This window comes from Triticum dicoccoides, chromosome 7B (genome assembly GCF_002162155.2).
Source record: "Triticum dicoccoides isolate Atlit2015 ecotype Zavitan chromosome 7B, WEW_v2.0, whole genome shotgun sequence".
Lineage (NCBI taxonomy): Eukaryota > Viridiplantae > Streptophyta > Magnoliopsida > Poales > Poaceae > Triticum > Triticum dicoccoides.
The window spans coordinates 713,423,748-713,431,515 of NC_041393.1; the positions used below are offsets into that span (position 1 = coordinate 713,423,748).

Here is a 7,768-nt window from a genome sequence, read left to right on the forward strand (position 1 = left end):
TTGCAGTACAACAGACATGGCAATTGCAGTACATTTTCAACTGGATATCGTCATTTCCACACCAACATTCCCCAATGGAAGCACATTGCATAAAACATGGTAACTGCATTTTTATTAAACATGGCATCTACAGCTGAGTAAACATGTCAATTGCATTTCAAAAAAAGGGCAGATGCATTTCATTAAACATGGCAACTGCATTTCAGCATATGTGTCGCCAATATAACATTTTTTTTAGCATTTTTTGACATTGGCATTTGCATGCCAACATGCTCCAATGGAAGCACAGCGCATAAAACATGGCAACTGCACTTCATTCAACAAGGGAAATGCACCCGAGCAAGTATCCCAAAACAAAATTTTCATTTTAACATGGCAACTGCATCTGAGTAAGCATGGAAAACAGTATTTCATTAAACATGGCAGCTGCATGTCATGGCAACTGCATTGCACTCTATAAGGCCCCTACTGACTTGGTGCTTTTTATGCAAATAAGACTGTAATGCAACTGACTTACTTGTTAAAGATCTTGTTGGTGTATATCTTGCTCATTTGCCTCTCCATCGGTAAATACTTAGCAATTTTGGCTGCTTTAGGGCTGTGGTCGCTTCTTGCTGTAGCTCAGATCCCAGAATTTTTTGTTGCAAAGCTGTGTACTACTTGGCAAACTGTAGCAATGAGTTGCCAGGGCTGACGTACCGCTTTAAAACAGCATTGAACCCCTCGCTGCGCTGCGTAGTCTGTAGAAAGGGGAAGAAGCACTGCATGAAGTAGGCCGGCACCCAGTACATTCGCTTCTCCCACAGGCTAACAAGAGTCTCGTTGTCCTGGACTTGATGTGTTTCAGTCATGGCCATCCAGCTCCTTTCAAACTCCTCCACCGTCAAGCTGTGGTCCACGCACAGCTCGAATGCCTTCTGCAGCTCTGGACGGTCGGCAAAGAACGGTCCTAGCATCTCCTCAGCCTTCTTTATAATGTGCCACTTGCAGTGCCTGTGCACTGCCAACGGAAAGACCTCCTCTATGCCTGCACGCATGCTGAAATCTTAGTCCGTTATTATGTTCATCGGAGCAAGTCCATCCATGCACTCCAAGAAGGTCTTGAACAACCAAACGTACCCATCTGTGTCTTCGTTCCGGACGAGGCCGCATGCGAACTGCAACGACTGATTGTGGTTATTTATTCCTATGAACGGAGCGCATGGCATCTTGTACATATTGGTGAGGTACGTCGCGTCGAATGAAATGCAATCTCGGAAATGTTTGTAGGCTCTCCTTGTAGCACCATCCACCCAATACATGTTCCTGACACGGTCCTCATCGTCCAACCTTATCCTGTAGAAGAAATCTGGATCTTCCTTTGCTTTCGCATCGAAGTAGGCTATTGTGGCTTCTATGTCTGCCAACTTGCTCTCTCTACGGTACTTGGCCTGTAGGTTTGTGACGTCAGCTGGTATGTACGACATGCTACTCAGAGTCCCCTTTTTGCTGTGGATGAGAGATAGTATCTGTACCATTCTTGATGGACCGACGTTACAATCATGTAGCAGCTTTACGAATTTCCTTTCGACGGGGGTGAACCCTCTGTGGGCGGTCAGAAATTTCACCAGGTCGAACTTCTTTATGAGTTTGTGGTTGTGCTCGTCAAAATACTCATTGACCACCCATGTTGCTCCATCTACGTTTAGCTTACACCGGACAGGGCACCCCGTCTTGAGAATGATGCCTCTCTTTCGTTCCGGAACGACAGGTGCAACACCTTTCCCCTTCTTGTTCCTCCGTGCCTTGTGGCACCTCATCTCACCTCTGCTGTACTCATTAGTTTTCTTAATTTTCCTATGGTACTCGGTGTTGACCGCAAATCCATGGAACTTTGCGTATGCCTGGTAGTATTCCTTTGCTTCTGCGAACGATCCAAATCTCTGCCCAATGTATGGTGGCTGAGGTACCACGATCTCGGATTGCCCACCATCTTCATCCTCTTGTGCGTCGTCGTCAGTTTCATCATTCGCTTCAGTATCGGCGGCAGTTCCATCTACTCGAGTGTTGCTAGTGCTTGTGTTCAAAGGGGTGCTCGTCGGCATTGCTGGAATGATTGCCATTCCCGACTCTGACTCGAAATTGTTTGCGGCATGACAGTCTGCTGGCTGGTGGAACGCGTCTTCCGTGCGCTCAGAGCTCCCCGCAGTAGATGTCCCCGCACCGCTGTTCACTGTAGTTGTAGGTTCTGTAATAGAAAAAACAAGCACGAGAGTAAGATTTTTTGGTTGAATAAGATGTGTATCACAACGGATCACACCATCTTCGATTGATTTGGCACGACATTGTTTCAAACAGCAAGCCGTGAGACTGCGTGTGGACATGTGTGGCAGCTGTAGCTGTCCAGTCATGGCAGGTACTGTTCAACAAACATGGCAACTATTGTTTTGCCTACAAAAAACTACAAACAACAAATGTAGTGATGTTTTTTGTGCTTCATTTTTTTCCTTACCTTGTTGTGCTGCATTTGGCCATCTTGTGTGGTCTGTGACACCAAAATGTCGTGCTCCACCTGCAATTTGTGAAGCTCTCCACGGGACAATTGCCGTGTCACCACCAGCGTAATACGCTGTAAGCATAGTAGTGGTTGGTCAATTCATGGCAATTTGCAGTTTGTGCTAGCACAGCAACTGCAGTCGCCCCTGATGTGGCAACTGCAGTTTTACTGGCATGGCAACTATAGTTGCATCGGCATGGCAACCGCAGTTGTTCCTCCATGGCAACTGCAGTTGCGATGACATGGCAACTGTAGTTGCTCTGGCATGGCAACTGCAGTTGTTTCTCCATGGCAACTGCAAGTGTCCACTGATGGCAACAACAGTTGTCCAGGGATGGCAAATGTAGTTTTAAATTCATGGCAATTGTAGAAGTCCAGTCATGGCAATTTGGAGCTGCCAACTATGCCCCTTCTGCTAATTGAACATCCGCAACTTCACTTTTTTTATGGACTGACCTGTGTATGACGTCGATGACAGGTACATGGGTGCTGGCTGATGCCACGTGCTGCATGAAGGCCCTGCATTTTCACCCATGATAACTCGTGAGTCCTCTTGCCAGTTTTTTTGCATGTCCATTTTTCACGTCCACAACAGTATGTGTGTTTTTTGGTTTTGCATTACCTTGATTAGCCATACTAGCTAGTTGAGGTTGGTTGCCCGTAAATATGTCAGTGTTAGCGCCTTGTGACTGAACTTGCCATGGGGCCCCCCTGAGAGTGTTTTGGTCATAAGAACCTGCAAAAAAATGGGAGTGTAGGACATAAGTAGAATGTCATCTTCATCGTTGCGAAGTTGGCAACTGCTCTCTTCTTTTTGTTACCACGCATCATACCTACGCCTGCATACTGTTCTAGTAGTGGCAGCAACGGCCCTGCAGAGATGAGTTGACTATACTCTGCTGCATCCCAAGGCGGTGTTTCTGGCCTTTTAGAACCCCAAGCATCAGCGCCACCTTCGCGATTCATCCTTTCCGCGTCTCTATTCTTTTCCGACATGTTCTCAATCACTGGATGATCAAAAAGGCATCAATAATCCACAAGAATTTGTATTCTTCTGCTGCTTGCACATGGAAGATAGGGATGGCAAGCAACAGGTCAAAATAGGTGGCAATTGTCATCATACACAAGCGGCAACTGTCGTTACACACAAGTGGCAATTATTTTTTCCCACCCTCTTCATTCAAAAAATCGTCCTTCCTGCCCTTTTTTAGGGATTCCTACTCATCCATTTCATACCCAACTACTTAAGTGCCTAAACTAGGCACCTAAGTTAACCTCAAACGTAGTACATGGCAGATCTGGTGTATTCTGCCTGGCAATTGCGAATATACACCGAACCATGCAGTGTTCTACCCCTATAGTATGGACCCAGTACAAGATCGGGAGATTTTCAGCCTTAAGGATGAGAGGGAAGGACGAGATCGAGATTTTTCACCTGGTTTTAGTTGATCGTGTCTGGAGGGCTGGATTGGAGTGGGCGGCTGGGGATGGGAAGGGTTAGGGTGTGGTTTGGGGTCGGAGCGCCCTACGGATCTGCCCTGGTTGCCATGGCAACCAGGGATGGCCGGCGACGGATGTCGGGGTTCGAGAGGTGGGGGACGATGGCGGCATACGAGAGAGGGGATGGATCGGAGGCGCGGATCGGCTTGGTTGTGCGGGCAGCCAGTCTTCTGGCCCCGACGGGGCAGGCGGGCGGGGTTGCCACACACCGGACGTGCGGGCCGTGCTTTTGTGCGCTCGGACGTGGTCGTGCGGGCCGATCCCCGTCTATGCCGCACGAGGTGTGCGGGCGGGTTCCTATCGACGCCACACGTGTGGCAGTTATTCGGACCCTCTTTTTATTAGACAGAGAAAATACTCTGGTTTTGGAAATACCACAGTATTAATACTGCAGTTTTTGTGGGTAGCCAAACACCTCACAGTAAATTAAACTGTAGTATTTTAAAAAACTGTAGTATTATCAGAATACTTTGAAAAAACTTCGCTATCAAACGGGGCCTAAATGTCTGAAAAAAAGCTATAAATCAGAATGCCTCTTCCGTATCCACTGGCTTGCTTTGCAGTAAGGTTATCTTATAACCAACTTGGATAATACTAGTGTGGAAGCTGGAAGTATATCCGCTTGGGACTGACAGAAAACAGCATGTCTTTATTGTCCGTCCTGACCCTGTGAAAATCGAGTGACCACGTCCGAGACATCTTATTTATCTGATTTTGAGGCTTCTAATGTTAGGATCTACTTGCGCTGTCTTACACATATAACGCGGCACAGTACACCTTGGAAGGCAGTAGGAAATTTCCAGTCAGGTTCTTAATTAGAGCACATATCAGTTTCATCATCCTGTCATTGGTGTGAAAATTATCTATTTGTATATACTCCACATATTTTTAGATATACACGGTTGGTAGATGGCATAGCATTGGTGAAGCTCCTTCTCATCAGCTTCTCACACCATCACCATCTTCAGGGGATTTGATTTGGCCGCCACCAATTAAGAAAGGCCAGCGAGCGTTGTTGGCCTGGATTTGCTGCTCCAACTGCGCCATGACGTCGCCGAAGGTGGTGTTGGGGTCGTCGTCCTGCGAGTTGTAGCCGTCTGAAACGTCCTCTTCCCCGTACAACGGCCTCAAGGATTCCATCCTCGCGACGAACGCCGCCAACTCCTCGTCCCGCTCCAACACCGGCTTTCTCTTGGAGCCACACCCCGCCGCCTCCTTCTCCGCCTCCGCCTTGGCCTTGAGGAACGCCGCCTCCTTCTCCAGCAGCTCCATGAACTTGATGAGCCCCTCCTCCGTCGTGATGGTCTCCACCTCCACGTTGGCCTTGATCGTCGCCTCCTCCGGCTTGGCCTTCTTCGCCTTGGCATTGAGGACCGGCGCCTCCTGCTCCGGTCTGGCCATCGGCATGGAGAACGGCATCTTGTCGGCGGCCATCGCCGGATCCGCTCCGCCTCTCTCCTCTCCTGGTTGTTGTGGATTTCTCTCTCTCTCTCTCTCTCTCTCTCTCTCTCTCTCGCTCGATCTTCTTCTGAACGAAAACGGGACAAGGGCACAAGGCTGCGGCGGAAGCATATATATTTCCAGGCGAACCTTTGGTCGGAGTCGGGCCTCGTCTCCGGACCGCCCTCTTCCATCTTATTCGTTCATTGGGCTGGGCTGGGCCCCCATCACTTCTTTCTTTTCCACTAGCTTGTTTTTTTTTCTTTTGTTTTGAGAGACAGAGAGATATTTCACACTAGCTTTGTTAAGACAGTCATCTTTCTCGGAAAGAAAAATCACATTTGGTTGGGATTTTCTCCCAATTCCAGCGTCATTCACATATTTTCAAAACATGAACACTTTTTGAAATTGTGAATATTTTTAAACGTAATTTTCTGAATAAAAGTTTAGGAACATTTATTGAAAACTCAATTCTTTGAAAACAAGTTCCTTTCTAAATTTTTAAATATTTTTAAGTGCAGTCATTCTTTAAATTTAGTAAAAATATTGGAAACACGAACAACTTTTAAATTTTCAGGAACATATTTAGAATATGTTTTAAGAGTGGATATTTTTTAAAATTTGGGAATGTTTTTTAGAAAGTTCCGCGGCCATATTGTGAAAATGTGAAAAATTTAGAAAAAATAAGACTTTTTTTCAGAAAAATGCAAACATTTTTTAAACTAATTATTAAAATGATTTTCATCTATTTACAAGAAAACATTAAACATAAAGGGTTTGGTGAAGTGGGGATTTCCCTATCTCTCTCGCTTGATCTGAATGGAAATGGGACAAGGTGGTGGCGCCTGGCGTACATATTTCCAGGCGAACCCTCAGCTCGCAGTCAGGCCTCATCTCCTGACCGGCCTCTTCCATCATACGCATTCACTGGGCTAGGCTGGCCCCCATCACTTCTTTCTTTCCCCTAGATTTTTCTTTTTTTTTTGAGAGAGAAAAAGAGAGAGATAACGACAGCCCAAAGAACCAGCAAGAACTTAAGTTCCGTGGATGCAGTCTGGATGCCTTACATTACTTGTTATGGCCGGTTTAGCTAGGCCCACCGGGCATCTTAGCCCGCAAGTTATCTTAGGTTAATTCTTATGCAAGTTACCTTAGGTTAATTCTTATGCAAGTTATCTAGGTTATAAATATAGGATGTAAGACTCTTTTTGGAATTAAGCAATAAGAATATTATCTCTATTGCCCGGCTCCCAGAGGAGCCGGAACCCTAGCCGCCCTCTGCCCTTGCGCCGCTGCCGCCACCTGAAGGAAATATGCCCTAGAGGCAATAATAAAGCTATTATTTCTTCATGCTATAGTTGTATTAACCGGAAACATAATACATGTGTGAATACATAGACAAACTTAAAGTCACTAGTATGCCTCTACTTGACTATCTCATTAATCAAAGATGGTTATGTTTCCTAACCATAGACATGTATTGTCATTTGATTAATGGGATCACATCATTAGGAGAATGATGTGATTGACTTGACCCATTCCGTTAGCTTAGCACTTGATCGTTTAGTATGTTGCTATTGCTTTCTTCATGACTTATACAAAGTTCCTATAACTATGAGATTATGCAACTCCCATTTACCGGAGGAACACTTTGTGTGCTACCGAACGTCACAACATAACTGGGTGATTATAAAGGAGCTCTACAGGTGTCTCCAAAGGTACATGTTGAGTTGGCGTATTTCAAGATTAGGTTTTTTCACTCTGATTGTCGGAGAGGTATCTTTGGGCCCTCTCGGTAATGCACATCACTATAAGCCTTGCAAGCAATGTAGCTAATGAGTTAGTTACGGAATGATGCATTACGTAACGAGTAAAGAGACTTGCCGGTAACGAGATTGAACTATGTATTGGATACCGACGATCGAATCTCGAGCAAGTAACATACCGATGACAAAGGGAATAATGTATGTTGTTGTGCGGTTTGACCGATAAAGATCTTCGTAGAATATGTAGGAGCCAATATGAGCATCCAGGTTCCACTATTGGTTATTGACCGGAAACTATTCTAGGTCATGTCTACATAGTTCTTGAACCCGTAGGGTCCACACGCTTAACGTTACGATGACAGTTATATTATGAGTTTATAGTTTTTGATGTACCAAAGGTTGTTCGGAGTCCCGGATATGATCACGGACATGACGAGGAGTCTCGAAATGGTCGAGACATAAAGACTGATATATTGGAAGCCTATATTTGGATATCGGAATCGTTCCGGGTGAACTCGGGATTTTA

General features: G+C 45.7%; 1 long non-coding RNA gene across 1 annotated transcript; it reads right to left on the reverse strand.

The window, feature by feature from the left end:
- Positions 1 to 3,012: 3,012 nt before the first annotated feature.
- Positions 3,013 to 3,485, reverse strand: LOC119338123. The gene is made up of 3 exons (XR_005163805.1): positions 3,370 to 3,485; positions 3,159 to 3,272; positions 3,013 to 3,055 (listed from the first exon to the last, which is right to left on the reverse strand). It is a non-coding gene; the product is annotated as an uncharacterized LOC119338123 (long non-coding RNA).
- Positions 3,486 to 7,768: the final 4,283 nt, after the last annotated feature.